Source organism: Manis pentadactyla, chromosome 6 (assembly GCF_030020395.1).
Source record: "Manis pentadactyla isolate mManPen7 chromosome 6, mManPen7.hap1, whole genome shotgun sequence".
NCBI lineage: Eukaryota > Metazoa > Chordata > Mammalia > Pholidota > Manidae > Manis > Manis pentadactyla.
The window spans coordinates 140,988,134-141,007,690 of record NC_080024.1 but is presented as its reverse complement, the minus strand read 5'-3'; the positions used below and the strand labels follow the sequence as shown (position 1 = coordinate 141,007,690).

Below are 19,557 nucleotides of genomic sequence, written 5' to 3'. Positions count from 1 at the left end.
GATCAAAGGATAACTGTTAGTTAGGTAATATTATTATCATCCTTTGTATAAAGAAAGGATATTATTATTAGCTGGCTGAGCACTGGGAAAGTGAAAAGGTGACACATAATTTATGTGAAAGATCCTAAATAGTTATATTTAAAATTATCCAGGGAGGAAATGCTGTATTATTTCACTGGGCTTTTCAAATAAGTACCAGCTTTGATGTCTAAGGTTAAGCTCTGACAGTATTAGTTTTATTTTACAGAAACAAAATTCTATCCAAATGCTGCATCCTTTCCGAGTTTTAATCTGTATACTAATATGTAGTGTATCTGCAATAAACTTCATCAAGAATATACTAACTATAAAATACCAATGACAAAGAAAAGGAATATGCTACAAAGGAAAGGAAGTTATGATTCTTGTTTACACTTAGTCTATTAACTGATGCAGGCACTGGCGAACTATGACCCATGGGTCTAATCCAGCCCACCACCTGTTTTTGTAAATAAAGTTTATTGGTAAACAACCATGCTCATTCATTTACATATTGTCTATGGCTATTTTCATGTTTTTATTGTTATTACAGTGAAAACCCAACAGCAGAAGTGAGTAGTTGTGACAGAGACCATACGCCTGCTAATCCTAAAATATTCTGATCCTTTACAGAAAACTTTGCCAACGGATGAGCTCAAGCGATGTGATAACTCTAAGCAAAGTAGATCAAAGTGGGGAAAACTGAAAATTGGACTAACCCTAGCTTATATGTGGCAGATTGCTATGCAACTTTCTAAAGACAGGAAAAAGAGACTTTTCTATGCTACTCCCTTGTCCTACTGCCCTAGGCAGCCAGTCTCTGATTGAGCAGAAGTCAGGAAGGGGCTGTAATAACTCCACATCCTCCAGAGACCGAAAATTAGAATGGGAAAAGAATAGAGATAATTGTCCTGCTTTAGATGACTGGGTGTCTGAGAAATCCAGAGCTGATGCATGGGGGCACGCACCCCCATCACAGAAGGATTTGAGCAAACAGGGCTCTTGGCAGAAAACCTCAAACCTGTTCTATACATCATTCCCACTTGACACCTCTGTGGCTTTAGCCCAAAACCCAAGTAATAGCACAGCTGCTCAAGTTCCCTGGTCAAACTATGTTCCAGCTTTAAAAATGCTATATAGGTTTTGTTATTAAACCCATTCACCAGAATCCAATGGGTGAAACAGTAAAAATGCCTTTTTGTGAACTATTAGGTCTTTCTTCAACCCCAAGCCCCTTCATATACTACATGAAGGTGGTTAACTCTAAACTCAACTTCCTTACACGCCTCATCCTCCAGTCCCCAGGATGGGAAGGGCCAGGACAATGGTAAAGGATGCCCTAGCCAGCCCACGAGGTGGCCAGTGAACCAACTTGATTCAACATTTCCCAATTTGAAGAGATTTTCCCAAAGGTCTCCGCATTGAGGACACACTGAAGTGCCATGGAGGGAATGCATTCTATTTTAAGGAATCCACAAGGGTGTCCCAAAAAAATCAGTGAGGCCACCTTGCCTATTCTATTGTTTAAAGCACGCCTTTCAGTAATACTGGGAGCATCCTGTTTGTTTTTGTTTTTTCAATGGCATCTCAGCTGATTTCCAATCTTTACAGACTTGGGTGTTTTCCATGATCACTATGAAATTGTCAGCATTGCAGGTCATTTCACAGTCATAAATATCAGCCTCTTGGACTTAGAGTTTATGGTTCGGTAACCTCACTGTCTTCCAACAGGTCTTTGTCCTTGGTGAGCAGGGCAAGTGCCACACTGGCCTGACTCTGGCTGCTGCATGTGGCAGAGAGGGTGAGTCGGGCAGAGAGACTTCAGTTCCTGCCAAAGCAGGACCATGTCTTACCCTGCCTCACAATGCCCTCCCGTAATTTAATATCCGATCCTTACTTAAGAAGATCTGATAGTGTGAATTCTGCAAATTCATCCCTCCTAAGAATTCAACTAATGCAGAAAGGCACTTATGTATTAACACACTTATCTAACAAACATTTATTAGTTGCTTATAGAATAGTGGTAAGAGCTAAGCTCACTGATATCTTATGCTCATCAGCATGTTCATCTGGTAAACCAGTGATAACAGCAACTACCACAGGATTATAATGCAGGTTAAATGAGGTAGTACACAAAAAGGCAATAGCAATATGCCTGGCACATAGTAGACACCATAAATGTTACTATTGTTTTTGTTTTTCTTTTAAGTGGTGAGACTCTGGGGATAAAAAGATATCAAAAAATAAGGAAAGACAGAAATTGTCATAGACTGAGGAGACCAAGGAGACATAATGCCACAATATAATGTGGTATTTTACATTGGATCCTGGAACAGAAAAATAGGAATAGAAAGACCAGTGCATGTGAAGAAAGTCTGGTATTTAGCTAATAGGTACCAATGTGGGCTACTTAGTCTTGCCAAAGTAAAGTAAAATGTGAACCTTACTATGGGAAACTAAGTGAAGCACATGTAGGAACTCTCCATACTGTGTATGCAATTTTTCTATAAATCTATAAGTACTCTAAAATAAAAATACGTATTTTTTAAAAGATACCCAGACAAAAATTTTTAACCTCAAGAAAAAATTTAACGTAACAGGATACAACTAAGAAAATAAACAGCCAAAAGCCAATACTATATGTGCTGTAACAAATTAACTCAATTAACTCAGCCTGGAGATGGCTGCTATCTGCAGAGTGATCTCCGAGCTGTAGTCGCTAATCAGACAAGGAAGGTCATGCCAGCAAAGGAAACAACATTTGCAAAGTGTTGATGGCTTGAGACAGCTTGCAATACTCACATAACTGCAAGAATTTAGTGTAGCTAGGGTGCATGGTGCCTAAAATGGAGTAGCCAGACCCAGGACTGGGGAATGCAAAGGTGAGACTGTAAAGGGCAATTTTTAAAGAATAACTTTCTGGAGGTATCACTGCCCTACAGCAGACTGTGCATATTTAAGGTGTAGAAAGCAAGAAGTTTTGACATATATATATAAACCCATGAAACCATCACCATAACAAAATAAGGAACATATCCATCAGCCCCCAAAGTTTTTTCTTACCCCCTAATAATCCCTCTGTTCTGGCTCCCCTCATGCCTGCTGCTATCCCATTGCTAGAGATTGACTTTAATTTTCTAGAATTTTATATAAATGGATCATACAATGTTACGGACTAAATGGTTTCCCTAAAATTCACATGTAAAAGTCCTAACCCCACCTTGGAGTGTGACTCTATTCAATGATGGGTCTTTAAAGAGATAATTACATTAAAATGAGATCATTGTGTCATGCCTTAATCCAATATGACTGGTATCCTTATAAAAAGAGGAAATGTGGACACAGACACATACAGAGGGAAGACCATGTGAGGAGACAGCCATCTGCAAGCCAAGAAGAGACAGGTCAGTAGAAACCAAACCTACTGGCACGTTGACCTCAGACTTCCAGCCTTCAGAATTGTGAGAAAATACATTTCTGTGGTTTAAGGCAACCAGCCTGTGACACCTTGATATGGCAGCCCTAGCAAACTAATACATACAGTATACTCTTTTTGTCTGGTTTCTTTCCCTCAATATAACTATTGTGGCATATATCTGTAGTTTATTCTTTTTTACTGCTGTATTCTATCATATGAATACACAAATTGTTTACCTATTTACTAATGATGAACACTTGGATGGTTGCCAGTTCCTGATTATTATGAATAAAGTTGCTATGAACATTTATGTATAAGTCTTTTGCAGGGCACATGCTTTCATTTCTTTCAGGTAATACCAAGAATGGAAAGGCTGTATCATATGGTAAATGTAGGTTTAACTTTGTAAGAATTACCAAAACTTTTTCCACAGTGGTTGTACCATTTTACATTTCAAAGCAATGCATGAGAGCTCCATTTCTTCCACCCTTGCCAACACTTGATATGGTGAATCTTTTTAATGTTAGCTCTTCTAATAGTTGTGCAGTGGTATTTCACTGTGCTTTCAATTGGCACTTCACACTGACTAATAATGCTGAGCATTTTTTCATGTGTTTATTCGCCATCTTTGGATCTTTGGTGGTGTTTGTTAAATAACACGTAAAGTGTATTTTTAGATTATGCTAAAGAGTTGGGAGTTAATTCTGTTTGCAGAAGGAAACCACTGATAGCTTACGGGCAGTAGGGTGATGTAAGATCTTTGATGGCAGGGATTAACAGGCGTGAAGGTAGGGCCAGAGGTCAGTTAGGAGGCTGTGATGGAAGAGGGCAGCTGAGGGAAAGTGGAGACAGCAGAGTGTGGGCAGAGTGAGGGGCTGATCCCAAAGCTGTTTGCAGGTAGACTCAGGACTTGGTACTGACCGACTCACCAGCTGGCGTGCAGTGAAGGGGAAGGGGGTTGGGATGTCCCTCCGGATTCTGGCTGGAGTGATAATAAGCAGTCTGATAAGAGTGGGTCACTGCCAGTGAATTGAGGACAGGGATTAATCACATTGTTGGTGCCAGCTCCAACATTTGACTGAGTCAAACAGGGGCATGTGATGAAGGAGGCTAAAGCGTTGGCACTGGTGAAACAGCAGAGTTAAGGAACCTCTTCTCAGCGGCAACCGGAGCTGACACCCTCTTCTCACCACTTGCCAGTTTCCTGGGTCACTGCCTTCGGACCATCCTGGCTGGGCTGAAGGCCTCTTCTCTGTGCTGAGGGTTCCTCAGGCAGGCCTCTACCCCTCCAGTTAATGCTTTATAACAAAATTATTTGTTCCCCACAGTAGCCAGTCATTGTCTCAAGGTCAAGGCCAACGGTGATTTGTCCACACTCAGTGTCTGGCAGAGTCTCCGCCCATGGGGAGGCACCAGGCTACCCGGGTAAACTGACAGCGGGGAAGTGGTGAGGGAGCCATGCCGTGGGACAGCGACAAACCTCCAAGAGCTCACGCTGTGGTCAGTGGGGACCAACCACCGCCCCCACTGCCCATCGTCAGGTGCCAGTTTTGAGGAAATGTGTAAAGTTGAAGAGACACTGCATGTCTCTAGCTTCCTCCAAGTGGCCCTCTGTGCTTGTCCACCCCTGGGAGAAAGCCAAGGCCCACCCTCTGCCCGAAGCGAGGAGTAACAGCACTGCGGTGGTGGGCACTGCCCCCAGAACAGGTGTTCCCACTTCCTACACCAGCCCCAGCTGGCCGGAGATGCAGCACCTTCTGCAGCCGGTTCTCGGGGCTTCTCATCTCCCCGCACAGGTCTTGGCCTTTCAGCAGCTCACACGCAGGCAGCAGGGAGCCCCTGTGGGCCCCGTGGTCCTCTCTGCACTGCTGCTTCCTCAGGCGGGCCCTCAGTCGCCAGCGCCACCCCTCCGTTGGGAGGTGATCTGCTGCTGGACCTCCCCAGTCTGTGGTTATGTTTGAGACTGACTTTCGTTCAAGGCTACATACACTGAGTGACACAACATGAACAGAAGCTTAGTATGTTTCCAGTCCTTGCCACCCCTTCTTCACAGTTCCCAGAATACTCCCTCCTCTTACGTGTTCCCCTGACATGCTCAGGAGTTCTGGCCGGCTTTCGGAATTGTGTAGGGAGGTCAGCAGAGTAGCCATGATCTCCCAAGTCCTCATTCTTCTTCTTCATCTACCTTCCTCCACCTTCCAGAGACTCTCCAGTTCCTTCCAACCTTGCCATCTGGACTCTTATCTCATGATTTGAAACATATATTTTATTTTACCCACTCATGTCACTTTGCTCCCTACAGACAAATCACAGATGTATGGTGTGCTTACTGACATCAGTAGGAATTTTTCAGTTTGGGACACACATCTCTATTTTCCTCAGAAAAGAAAGTAAAAAATTTCCCAATCTAATAACATGGATGATGTGGGTGCATCATTTCCAGTAATTATGGCGCCACAGTCCCTGCTCCCTAATTAAACTAACAACTAGGACTCTATTTGAGGCCTGAATTTCTTTCCTTTCTCATGTTGTCGGAAAAAAAAAAATGTCCACCAACAGCTCCTTTTGAACCGAAAATTATTATGCTTTAGTCTCAAGCCAAAGAAAAATTTATTTTGGAAAGTTTGAATCAAATTTTCTGAGTTACTCATGAAGGAAAAGGTCATGAAAATGCAATATTTCTGACTCTGGTTTAAAAAAAAAAGTTCCTCAGCTTTTGGAATTCCCACCATTCAAAAATCACTTAAAAAATAAATAAATAAACCTGAACTTTTTATGCCCTCAGATTCTCTCATAACAAACTAGTCATAAGCTGTACTTGCAAGAGTGATACTTAAAATGTTAAAGTACATGAACAAACTCTTCAGTTATGTGCCAGCTAATTCATAATACTAATTGACCATCTCTTCATTATGCATATTATTGGCTAAGGATACAGATAATATAAACAGTGGGCAATTCCACAGTAATGTTTATCTACTCTTGGAGTGTCTTACATCCTGGAAATTCATGACTCTTCAAATAAGTAATGGAGCCACACGATAAAATTGAGCTCCACGATGCATTTCATCATTTTCCAAATTTTCTATATTAAGAATAAATCAATAAATCTTATTTAGAAGTTGATTCAAATGATCTTGTTAAAGTGTCCCCTTGCTCTCCATGATTCCCTGCTCTAAATTATTCCATTTCATGATGGAAGTGAGCAGAAGAGACAAATTATGAACCAAATATGTGCTTTAATAATCTAGCGGCATTTGTAATCCCACATTCCCTTAGGTTGTAGGAAGTAATTAAGTGCTTTCGCTTAAAAGGCCACCTGGGGCTGCATGGGGTCCAGAAGTAAATCGTGAATAGAGCCATCAAATGACATTATTGGATTGTTTAATTCTATCAAAAAGAACTTAAAATATGAATCACTGAAGGTAACCTAGAGTGAGAAACATCTACTTACAGAAAATCATGACTAGGTTTGCATAGCTCTGTATCTGTATAAATCTTGATGTCTTAGTCACTTGAGTTTGACTTTGAAACTGTCCCAGCCATCCGAGGGGAGATGCAGCCCCAGTGAAAGCCTCAGAATCAGAACTGTTCACACTTGGCTCCAAAGTGACGTGTGTGCAGCTCAGGGGCTGTGGAGGGCGGCTGACTGTCCACGAGGGAATGAGTTCTCCCAGCCCTGCGTACTTCTTCAGGGACTTCCCAGCAGAGCTTCCATAACCTCACACCACACACCTGAAGGCTCCGGTCTCCTCAAGTATGCAAGGAGGTTGTTGAAAGATGACTGAGGCCTCATGGTCTCCCGTTGAAAAGCTCTCATTCTCCTAGCTGAGAACTGGATTGAAGGGGTTGAATAGTTACTTGATGATTGACTGGTTTGCCTCTTCTTTTCTTTTCTTTCCTTTCCTTTTTTTTTTTAACATTAATTTCATTTGATTGAGGAGCCAGTGAGTTTAAATAGTTTGAACTTTATTGAAGAAGCTTGCGTTTTCTCCACCCTTAGAGGACTCTTTCACCCCAGAGCCAACCACTTGAATGATTATTCTGACCAAGACCTGTCATCAGAATTGCTCTTGAATATACCGTAAGGCCCACTGAGTTCTTTAAAAAGCTATCTCCAAATTATAATAATACTAACTCTTTCCTCTGAATTCCTATATCATTTATTGTAACATTTGTTTGCCTTGTATTATTATTGCTCATTAATATATATGTCCCAGCTCCTCAACTAAAGCATAATTACGCTGAAGGCCAGAATCATTATAAGGGAGATTCTTATTTGGAAGACATTTTAAAAGTCATACAGGAATATTAACTTTTTTATATCCCACAATGTCTTCACTGATGCTTAAACATATATGACAGTTTATTAACCCATTCTTTCATAGTTTACACGGACTATGATTTTCCATATTTAAAACCTCATAGCTTACAACAAAGAAAATTTTTGGAAGCAAAACCATGATGATTGGCTCTATCCTCCCCTGGGTCCTCATTTTCAATGAGGAGCAAGCTACAGTCCTTCCCTTCTGAAATGCAAGTGGCAGGTGGACCAGTATTTTCCAGACCAAATCCCCCAGATCAGACCAACCAATGGGACCAACTAATAGGATATTTCTAGAATCGTTGCCTCTCTCCTGAAGGTTTTGGTTGGGCACAGACAGCCAAAGTCATGCCCACTGATATTTAAGTCAAAACAGACACCAGCCACCAAGTGCACCACACACAGCAGGACACGGAGGGTCACACCCCAAACCACCCCAAACTCCCTGCATCTGGCTGCAGGCCAGCGCCAGAGCTTCTATTAATATCCCCACCACGGTCCTACCTTTTACAGGAATGCATAACCACATGATGGCAGGAGAATTGGTACACTACTCCTAGTAGAGCTGCAAGCTCAGAAGACCAACAAACCTGGCCTGGTAACAAAAATTAGAGAAACAGACCAATCATAAGGCAATAGGGAGTGGTGGAAACTGGTTCACCTGGAGAACACACACCCTGGAAGTTGGTCTTCCACCAGCCGACTCCCACCAATGGACACCTTGCAGAAATACAGGCCCAATGCTGCCAGATTCTTCTTATCAAAGGAACTAAAAATCTGGATTTTTATGTGAATGCTCCTTGTTTTTAAATGTTCGTTTCCAATAAGAATTTTTCTGAAATAGTGGGTAGACCAAATAAAACACAACTGGGTACCAGATGTGGCTCAAGGGCCAACAGTTTGCAGCATCCAATTTATGTAGGTTGTTTTAACCAAATACAGATTATGTTCCCAAACACATCAAATATTATCTTCAATGTTATTTTTATAAGAAAGCCCAATGTTTTTCTGCCTCAGTGAAATGCTATTCCTGTTTTCCTTTGGTTGTATTCTCAAGTATAATTCAAAGTTTTTAATGTGTGGATTTTGATTCTCCACTCTTGGTTGTATTCTCTTAGCAGTTTGGAAGAGTGCTTCTTACTGTTTTACAACCTAGATTTCCACTTTTAACAACAAAATATATTTTTCTACTCCTTGGTTTTCCTGGATTTAAGGTGGAAAAAAGAAAAACCTTCCTTATTTACTGTCCTAACAATGACTAGCATCATCTCTGATGTCGATAGAACCACGAGGGGGGCAAAAAAGGGGTTAAATTACATTTCTTTTGATGCTTGGTGTTTTTACTGAAAGAGAAGTGATTATTCTGAAAAATGGTTACACTTGTTTAAAAAATACAGAAAGAATGTTGTGGGTTGAACACCAGGCGCTTTGGTGAAGCAGTAAGATTTTCAAAAAGCAAAGCTTTTCACCAGGTGTATGACACCATTTCACATAGCCATTTGGGTTTAAATGGAATGAAACTGGGAAAAGCATGCATTTTGCATTTGTAATTCAGTTAAATAGCTGCAACACATGAATTGGTCTGCTGGTAGTTCCCCATATGTTCCTTTAGTCATTTCAACATTTTCTCCACAACCACTAAAAATGATCACTTTTCTATGAGGTTCAACCTCTTATTCTTAAATCTAATAGGTAGGCTGTGTTTTTGCTTTTGGATCTCTAATTACTATTACCAGAGTAATTATAAACAACACTGAAAATTATTCATCAAGTGCTCATCATCATCGAATAATATTCATGAGCACCTGGGGACATATTACTCATCCATGGCAGCGCCCAAAATCTTAAATACCATGCAAATTCTCGTGTAAGAAAAGGATAGGCATCTGAGATTTACACTAGACTCTAAACTGATGATGCAGGACCACACTCACATCATTAAGCCATGTGGGAGAAATGAGTATATAGTATTCCCAGAGAGAATCACTTCTATGTCTTACTCCAATTACTTGTGGCTTTAATTGAAAAACTCAACTATTGATGTGATAGATAAGATGTCCACATTTTTACCTGAATATCTTATTTTTCAATCCAGGTATATTTAAGTATAATACACACAGTCTCGCAAATACCAGCATCACCTTTAGAATATGATTGCCCTTGGCCCTCCCTTCTCTGAACCTACGGAAGCAATTAACTCCAACAGTACATTGTCAGCAAGGGTATATTACATAGCTAACGTGGGCTTCATACTTGGGAGCAGAGCCAATGAGAAAGACAGCCTATAGACGTCTTCTGGTTTTCTCAGTCACCAAGTTCGACACCTTGAAGTCAGCTCTGAATCTTCTCTTCCTTGACTCCCACACCTCATCAGTGGCCAAACCTACTAACTCTACTTCCACAGTGTTTGATGCATTTATCGCTTGCCCGCCTTCACTGACGTTACACCCACACTCATTTAGATTCCCATTCCCAAGTTAAGGATCAAATTCATGGGCATTAAGTCATTTGCTAAGTCTGTATACTCAAGCCCGAGGCCGGGTTCCCTCAAGTCATGGCTAAGTGATGGCAGTGGAATCATTATCAGGGAATCTCCAGGTTCAGGGCGGGGACCACCATCCAAAGGCTCCTCCGGGCACTGAGCAATGGTTGCCAGTCTTAAGGGGTGTCTGGGCGAGAAATTTCATTTCTCCTGAGACCTGCCCTAGATGACCTCATCCTCTAAGAGATTCCATATGGGCTAAGACCAACTGCCCCAGTGGGATGAGAGTAATTTCCTTCTGAAATCACTGGGGAAAAGAGATGGTATGTTAGGGTAACAGAAGGGAGTACTGAGGACAGGGGTTTTTGCACTACTTCCTGTTTCAGATCTACCTAAAAGGTAGCTTGACATCAATCTGCAGATCCAGCATGGATGGAGCCCAGAAGTTCCTGAAGTTTTCCCAAAGGGGGTTGAAAACTTAGTGGAGAAGAGTGAATGCCCAGAGACCAGCCATGAGGAGATGGAGAGAGACCTTGCAGTGAAGGCTGGGAGCCACTGTCAAACCAGAAACTGAAAGGAAGGTGTGGCTGACACGCAATGGGTCTGTAACACCAGCAAGAGCCAAGGAAAGACCATGTCATCCAGAAAGGGCTGCAGACCCGGCTGAACTGAGACATGCCAAGGGAGAGGCAAAGCAACCAGCCCAGGGACAAAGGGACGGCACCCCAAAGACCAGAAGAGTTGTCAGACTCTGACACCTCTCCCCATGAAGAGCTGAGTAAGCCAAACACCTTCCCAAAAGACTCCAGTGCTATTTTGAAGAAGAGCTGAAGAAAGGGCAGAAAAAAGAATATTAAATGAGAATTAACACTTTCTGAGAACTTACAATGGTAGATCTCATTCTAAGTATTTATATTAACTCATGTAATTTTCCCTATAAATTTCGAGGGGTTTTATTATATTACATTTTATCCTCGTTTCACATATATAGAAACTGAGATAGAGTGGCCATTTGCCTAAGGTCACACAGCTCCTCAGTGGCAGAACCAGGATTCGAAGCAGGCAGCTTGACTCTGTCGTCTTCTCTCACAGTCATTCTACAATGGAGTCTCTCTTTATAAAAGAAGAACCTGTCACACGGAAACTTACAAGATGGTACAAGAAATAAAGTATTTTTACAAAAAGCAGCACCAAGGAAGTGGAGTAATGACGCCCTTCCCTAGCAGACCCAGCCACTGTTTTGAAGAGGACTTGGGAAGGAACAGAAATGATGATGATGGTGATGGTGAGACAGTGACAGTGATGACGGTGGTGAAGAACACACGGAACCCTTTCTATAGGCCAGGCGTCATTCTAAGCATTTCAGGTGTATTCACTCATTTACTCCTCACTATAACCATGTGACATATGACAGAAATGTTCTATTCTGTGCTCACCAATACAGTACCTGCTAGCCATAGGTGACTATGGAGTCCTTGACATGTGGCTAGTACAACTGAAGAAAGGGATTTTTACCCTCACTTCATTTTAATTACTTTAAACTTAAGTAGGCACTTTTTTCTAGTTAATACACACAGGACAGAGTGGCTGTGTAATTTATACAAGATCACAGAGCTATTCAGTGGCAAAATCATGGTTTAAACCCAGATAGTCTTGGTCTGGAGCACACACTTTAACATTTCCATGAGGGATCCTGAGCAGTTATTCCAGACACTGAGCATTACCTAAGGTACTGTTTAAATGACTGAATGGAACGTTCTGTTTCTTTCTTCCCCAAACAGTTGGGGTTGGATCTGTAACTGACAAATAAAGACTAATTTTCTCTTCAGAGCTTCTCAACTGCCCTGTCTGCTCTCCAGTAAATATGATATGTTTCATATATGAGTGTGGTGGAGGCTCTCTCATTTGGCTTGGCTGTACCTGCACGCTCTGGATCCAGAGGGCTGCCCGATTACTGTTACCCTGGAAGGTACAAACCAAGAAGGGTATGGCTAGTGCGTGGGGCAGTCAAACCTGCTCAGCAAGGCTGCCAGGATGGCAACTCACAGGTGCGAGGACCTGGGGCCAAGCTGTAGAGATGAGGGTGGGGAGTCATGGTCAGAAGGAACATCTCAGTAAGTAGAGTGCCAAGAAACTGTAAAACAGAGCTCAAAGCCCACAGAGAGAGATGCGAATTTGGGGAGTCAACTGGAAGAATTTTCTTAAATGAGAGGCATATCCTAAAATTGGCAAAATGCTTAGAACAGATACACCAACCACAAAATTAGAGCTGCCTGGCCCCCACTGACATACTGAATGACCTTTAAGCAAAAGCTGACCTCTCCATAGTGTAATGCCCTCTGTGACCCAGTGACAATGACATCCATCCCCTCCTTCTAAAGTCAATGACGTGTTTGCACGTGCTCTTAGCTACCAGAAGGGAAAAGTACCAAAATATACCAAGAAGTGTTTATATAGGAATTAAGCACTCTCATTATAGTTTCTTAGATGCTTTAATTCATGCACAGAAAGGACATAATTTGCCCAGTTTTTCTCTGAATTGAACTTCCTATGTCTCACTCTGGGTCAGGGCACTGATGCTAAGAGGTCAGTTTCTATGGGTCCCATCTTGAAAATGATTTTTCTGGGCATCAAATCAGGGATCTTTGTCTGAGGGAACAGTTGGGCTTGAAATAAAGCTGCTTTCTCTCTGGAATAAGAGATCATATTAAATTTTTGAGAAATGGGAAACAAGAACACCCTGGAAACCAAGGACATTTAAGTGCAAGTTCTATCAAAGCAAAGCAAGTCAACCCACAAAAGTGCTCCTGCAGGACTAAAGATAGTTAAAGATTTATTATAAGCGACAAAAACCTGGGTAAAATTGTGTGCCAAGGGGGAGAATTTTGCAATTTAAAATGTGTGTGTGTGCGGGTGTGTGTGACATTTGTGAAATTGCACAAAATGTTTCCGTTTTGCCAGTGTTCACAAAGCCAAACCTCGGAGCTCTGCACAGCACCTAGGCCAAAAGCAATCAACAGCCCGAGCCCACACACCGGCACATTCGCGAAGATGCCAGCTTCCCTCATATGATGCAAAGAAATGAAAATCACAGTGCTGAATGGCACAACTCTTAGAACACGCGAAAAAAACGAAAATGAAAGAGAGAAATAATCTAGAGGGCACGTTATTATTAACAAGAGTATATGTTGAGAAATAAGCCTCAATTTCTTTCAATATAAACTACAGGCAAATTGAATTGCCAACCTTGTGTCTATATTATAGTCATCAGCCACCCTAAGGAAGTCAAAATTTGCTCTTGTAACCTACCTTTGCTGGCCTGTAGGAACATGGATGTGATCCTGGTTATCTATGTTGATGAATATCCTAAAGCAGAGGTCAGCAAACATTTTCTGTAAAGAGCCAGATAGTAAATATTTTAGACTTTGTGAGCTATGCAGTCATTGTGGCAACTACTCAACTCGGCTGCTGTCGCATGAAAGAAGCCAAAGACAACAGATATAATGAGTAAGCATCTATTCCAATAAAACTTTATCTGCAAAAACAGGTGACAGACAGACCTTAGTTCACAACCTCTGCCTTAAGAAATCTGGTGAGGGAAAAGGTATATATTTTAGATACTAGAACAAGAATAAAATTAATTGATACTTGTGGAAAAATATATTTATTTCTAAATCTATGCAATTCTAATAGGGTCTAGATCTATCTAACATTTTTTATAAGGACCAAGATATGGAGATGAGATCATAAATTGTCTCATAAATTTTTTGCTTTTGTTCACTATTTAGCTTAAATGTTTCCTCTGCAAAGACCATCTAAGCAAGTTCAGTTACTCCATTCCTCTTCCTCCCTCAGATACTTATTTATAGAATCAGTGTTACCTTCTCTGAATACCTACAGCCCAATAGTGTTCCCCAAACATAGTAGCTAGACAACTGAACAAGTCACTGCACTGCTATTCATTCTTTCACTCAAAAAAATACTCAAAATTGGAGTTCTAAAATAAAGTGGAGAAATATCTTCAAATTTGAGATGGAAAAGATCTGGATTCTTGATTCTTAGCCCAATAATTCAGTAAAGCCAATTACAGATATTCAAGGACTCAGAAAAATGTACCACCCTTTAAAAATATGTATTCAAGACTTTGTGCCAGAAAAATGAAAAACAAATCTGAGAGGAGAAAGACAAGAGATTCCAGCAACAATGATAAATTAAGGGTAGCATAAAACATACAATTAGATCAAAATAATTATTCATAATGGTGCTTTTAAACTTAATTCAATTTTTAAGAAATAATTCCTTTTACAATAGAGGCAAGACATAAAATCAAACAAAAGGTTAAAATGAAATTTCTATCAACACAGAGGAGGAAGTAGAATAAGAAAGAGGGAGAGGTAACGTTTTAGGCTTGTCTTATTTAAGGAGGAGGCAAGAGACACTAACTGATTTGAGAAATTAATAAAAGGAAACTTATTCAAATATGTTACTAAAAAGTAAGCATAAACCCCAGATGAAGAGTAATGGTATGTATATCCTTCAAACCAGTAAACAAAAATATAACAGTAAGGAAAACTCAGTCATTCCAGAAAAGGGTAAAAACTAATTTTCATAAAGATAGGAAACCAAACAAGGATGTCAGAGTGCATCCAAATGTTTTCATAAACTGAGTAAATGGCAACAGATAAATTTCCCAATTCAAAGACAGAGAATCTCAGATTAGGTTTTTCTTTAAGCAAAATCTGGGTATATCTTTTTCCAAGAGATACATCTAGAACAAAATGATTCAGAAAGATCAAATACAAAGGGATGGACAAAGACATAGGATAAAACTGCTAATAATATAAAGCAGGTGTGGTAACAATATGATTGGTCAAGGCGAAAAGCCTTAGGTAAGACAAGGATGATGTAATTCCTAAAGACCTTATAAACTCAGTACATCTAATCTAACATTCAACCTCCAAATTATTTTTTTTTGAAATATGAAATCCAAAAAACAATTGACAAATTTAATATTATAATAGGAAATTTTAATATTTCTCACAGAAATTGGTAGAATCATATAAAAAAAGATTTGAAAAACACAATTAACATGTTGACTTAATAAATGAATATATGGAGAACTTTTTAACAAAAGAAGCAAAATAAGTATCTTTTTCAAATACCCATGGGAGATTTGTAACACTGATGATATATTAGACCACAGAAAATATTCTCAAAAGACTTTTTAATAGGAGAAATCATGTAAACTATATTCCACAGCTATGGTGCAATAAAACTAAACATTAACAACAAAAAAAATGGTCAAATTAAAGTCTAGCCACTGGAAATTTTTTAATGTTTTCTAATTAGCCTTGGATTAAAAAAATAAATTCAGACTATTTATACTACACATCAAAACTTAGAGGCATTTGTGATTTCATGGAAAGTAAGAAAGGATTGAAAATAAGTGAACTATGTCCACATTCTAAAAGATTGATAAAGAACAAAAGAGCCTCCCCAACAAAAAAAAAAAAGGAAAAGAAAGAAGGATTAAAAACCAGATGTGCATATAGAGATTCAGAGATAGAAGATAGAAAAGAAAGTAATTAGTTTACTTGGTCTGTAGAAGCAAAGGTTTGTTTGTTACTTGAAGAATAAGTACAGTAAATATGATCATGAAAAAATGAAAACAGAAATAATATTAAAATGAGAAGAGGGGCTCAGCTATAGGTATAATAAATTTTAAAACCTTAAGAGATTGCTATATGTTTTATGTATATGTACTTGAAAATATAGATGAAATGGATAATTTTCGAAGACAGTGCAAACACTCAGAATTGAGGCAAGAAAGGTTAAAAATAAAAAAACCCTTACTAGACCAAAAAATGTAAAGGAAATTGAAAATTTAGTCAAAGATCAATCTCCTGTTTTGAGTTTTACTGATCCTTCATAAAACAGATAATTTCTATTATTTAATATATTTCACAGCCAAAAAACAAAGTATTAAAACTCATATCACAAGGTAAACAAAACCTCAATATCAAAACCAGAGAGTAGAGGAAATTTAAAAAAACTATTTATCAGTCTAATTCATGAATACAAATGCAAAAAGTCCTAAATAGCCTATTACTAAATTGAATCTAGTAAGGTATTAAAATATAAAACAATGTGGACCAAAAAAGATTTTTCCAGGACTGTGAGTATGATTCAACATTAAGAAAATAAGAATGCAACTAAGCACCTTAATAAGTTAAAAATAAATAGCATTGATTATCTCAGTCTAAGCTGATATATGATTAAGTTCAATATTTCTTTCTAAATTTAGAAAAAAATTTCTTTAACTTGATGAAAGCTATCAGTCAGAAGCCTATAGCTACCATTACACTTGACAGTGAATGTTAGATACTCTTCTACTAAAGAATAAGACAAGAATGCTTGCCATAAATACTATCATGGAATACTGTACACTAGGCACAGGCCAAGACAATAAAACATGAACAATAGGTAAAATAAATCATGGAATTAAAAAGATGAAAATTATTTGTGAATAATACAATTATCTAACATACCTAAAACATCCAAGAGAAGCAATAGAATAATATTGAACAAATAAGAAATTTCAGTTAGATTATCAGGTAAAACATCAAATTCAAAAATAATCTTTCCTCAACATCAATAATAACCAATAAGAAAATGTAATGAAAAAAAAACTGCATTGAAAGACCAAAGGAATTATAAAAAGTAAAACTAATGGCTGATAAAACAGAAAATACAACTAATATGAAATATGCAAGACACTGATGAAATTTACAAAACTTTGAGGCCATAAAAACAATCTGAATAGAAAGATAGACCAGCCATGATCATCAATGGTTAAGAGACAATATTGTAAAGCTATCAATTATTCCCAAGTTAGTCTATGTTTAATGCTTAAAATCCCAATTGACAGGTTTATTTTAAACTCCAAGATGAAGAGAAAATGAGCAAGAATATCCATGACATTTTGGGGAAATAAATAAATCTTAAACACAAGAGCAAAACCTACTATAAAGCTATGGTAACCAAAAAAAAAAACAAAACTGTGGCATTGGCATTAAGATAAACATACAGACCAATGGAACAGAATACAGAGTTCACAAATAAACATTCACAGGAATGTTCAAATGATATTTTACCAGAGTGCCAAGAGCATTCAATGGCGGATGGCCTTTCAGCAACTACAGCAATTAGTGCTGGGAGAACTGGATATCCACATGCAAAAAAACGAAAGCAAACTCTTATCTTACATTATAGAATTACTATATGATCCAGTAATTCAGCTTCTGAATATATATCCAAAAGAGTTGAAATAGGGATTCAAATAGGTATCTGTACACTTGTGCTCATAGAAGCATTATCGACAGTAGCCCACAACCCAACCATCCCTCAGTGGACGAAAGATAAACAAAATGTGATACACAGATGCAATGGGATATTATCCAGTCTTAAAATAGAAGGAAACTCTGACAAGTGACACACATGGATAAACCCTGAAAACAGTATACTAAGTGAAATAAACCAGTCACAGAAGGACAAATGCTGTATGGTTCCACTTACATGAGGTCCCTAGGGTAGTTACGTTCATAGAGACAGAAAGTAGAAAGTGACTGCCAGGCACTGGGGGAGAGGGGCTGGGGAGTTAGTGTGTAATGGGTGCAGACTTTCAGCTGGGGAAGATGACAAAGTTCTGGAGATGGATAGTGATAGTGGTTGAACAGCAATGTGCTTAATGCTACTGAACTGTACAATTAAAAATAGTTAAAATCGTCAATTTTGTATTTTGTGTATTTTACCACAATAAGAAAAAAAAAGAGCAACCTGTCTTACTAGATATCAAAATATATTATTAAAGCTACAGGAGTCATAACTGTTTGGAATTGGGTGAGGTGAAAATAATCAATGTAACAATTAAATGTTGAGAAATAAGCACTGGTATTATGGAAATGGCATTTGTGATAAAGACTGTATTTCAGATCTATGGCAATATGATAGGCTATACATTAAATAGTTTATGGCAATTGGGTTTCCACTTGGAAAAAGTAGTAGGCCTTTATTTCACATTATATGTAAATAAAGTCCAGATTAAAGGGATAAATATTGTGATTTACATAATACACATATATATGCATACATAATACAGTAAACTGTAGTGGACTGTTTTATATTAGGATACATTAGCACATATATGTTAGCATATTAGCTGCTATTAAGTAATTTAAGAGATTACTAACAACTGGTGCTAGCAAAATTGTGGGCAAATGGGTACTCATATTCTATTGATGCTATATCACTACAACCTCTAAAGAAATATTGAAGGAATTTTTAGAGTTAAAAACACATAACATTTGTCCTAGTCATCCCATTTGGAATCTAACAGAAATAAGAATACTAATGAATAAATAAGAGTATAGTACTTAAAACTACATATACACAGGTGTTTATGTTGCATGTGTATAACAGCAAAAAACTAGAAACAACAGGAATGCTGATCAACAAACGAGAGGAACAGCTGAATAAGTAATGGTACATTCATTCTACAGAATATTACACAACCAATTTTAAAAATTGCAAGGTCCATCAATATGAGTTAAGCTTGGAAAGTACCCACCAATTTAACATACTTGTTAAATGAAAAAAAATTTCCAGAGTAATGAGGAGGCAAAGTGGAAAGTAAAACTCCAATGAATCTACAGTTTCTGCAAAATCTATAGCTGATGTCATGTGACATTAGCAAAGTTGGGGCATGATTGAAGGGGGGAGAAGAGATAGACACTTCTGTATTATTTAAATGGCTACCATTGCCTTGTATCTTCTTATACAATAGAAAAATTCTTATAAGCAACAATAACAACAGATAACAAGGGGGTGGGCAATGGAAATACCCAGTGAATTATGTAAATATCCATAGATAATAGGTTCTGCCTCTTAGCGACTGCCAGTGGAGCAGGACTTCTAGGCATTGGGTGCCCATATCTCCCACTGCACAAGACTCTACAAAGGTGCCTTGAAGAAGTCTCTTTCTTGTTTGATAATGGGCTACAAGCTGGCATTTGAAGATTGCAATCTTCAATTTAATCTCTTAGGCCCTCTTTAACACTTGGCCCTTAATCCTGTGTTCACTCCACTGTCACTTTTATCTGCAGAATTTCTCAACCTCAGCACTATTGACATTTTTATGAGATTATTCTTTGTTGTGAAGGCTATCCTGAGCCTTATGGAGTATTGAGCAGTGTCCCTTGTCTCTGCCCACCAGATGCCAGTGGCACTCTCTCTCTCCAAGTTATAATAACCAAACCA

At 38.7% G+C, this 19,557-nt stretch overlaps 1 long non-coding RNA gene across 1 annotated transcript; it reads right to left on the bottom strand.

Moving 5' to 3' along the window:
* Positions 1–5,723: 5,723 nt before the first annotated feature.
* LOC130684154 (uncharacterized) lies at positions 5,724–17,629 on the bottom strand. Its single transcript, XR_008998364.1, has 4 exons — positions 17,397–17,629; positions 13,552–13,634; positions 8,265–8,355; positions 5,724–7,271 (listed from the first exon to the last, which is right to left on the bottom strand). It is a non-coding gene; the product is annotated as an uncharacterized LOC130684154 (long non-coding RNA).
* Positions 17,630–19,557: the final 1,928 nt, after the last annotated feature.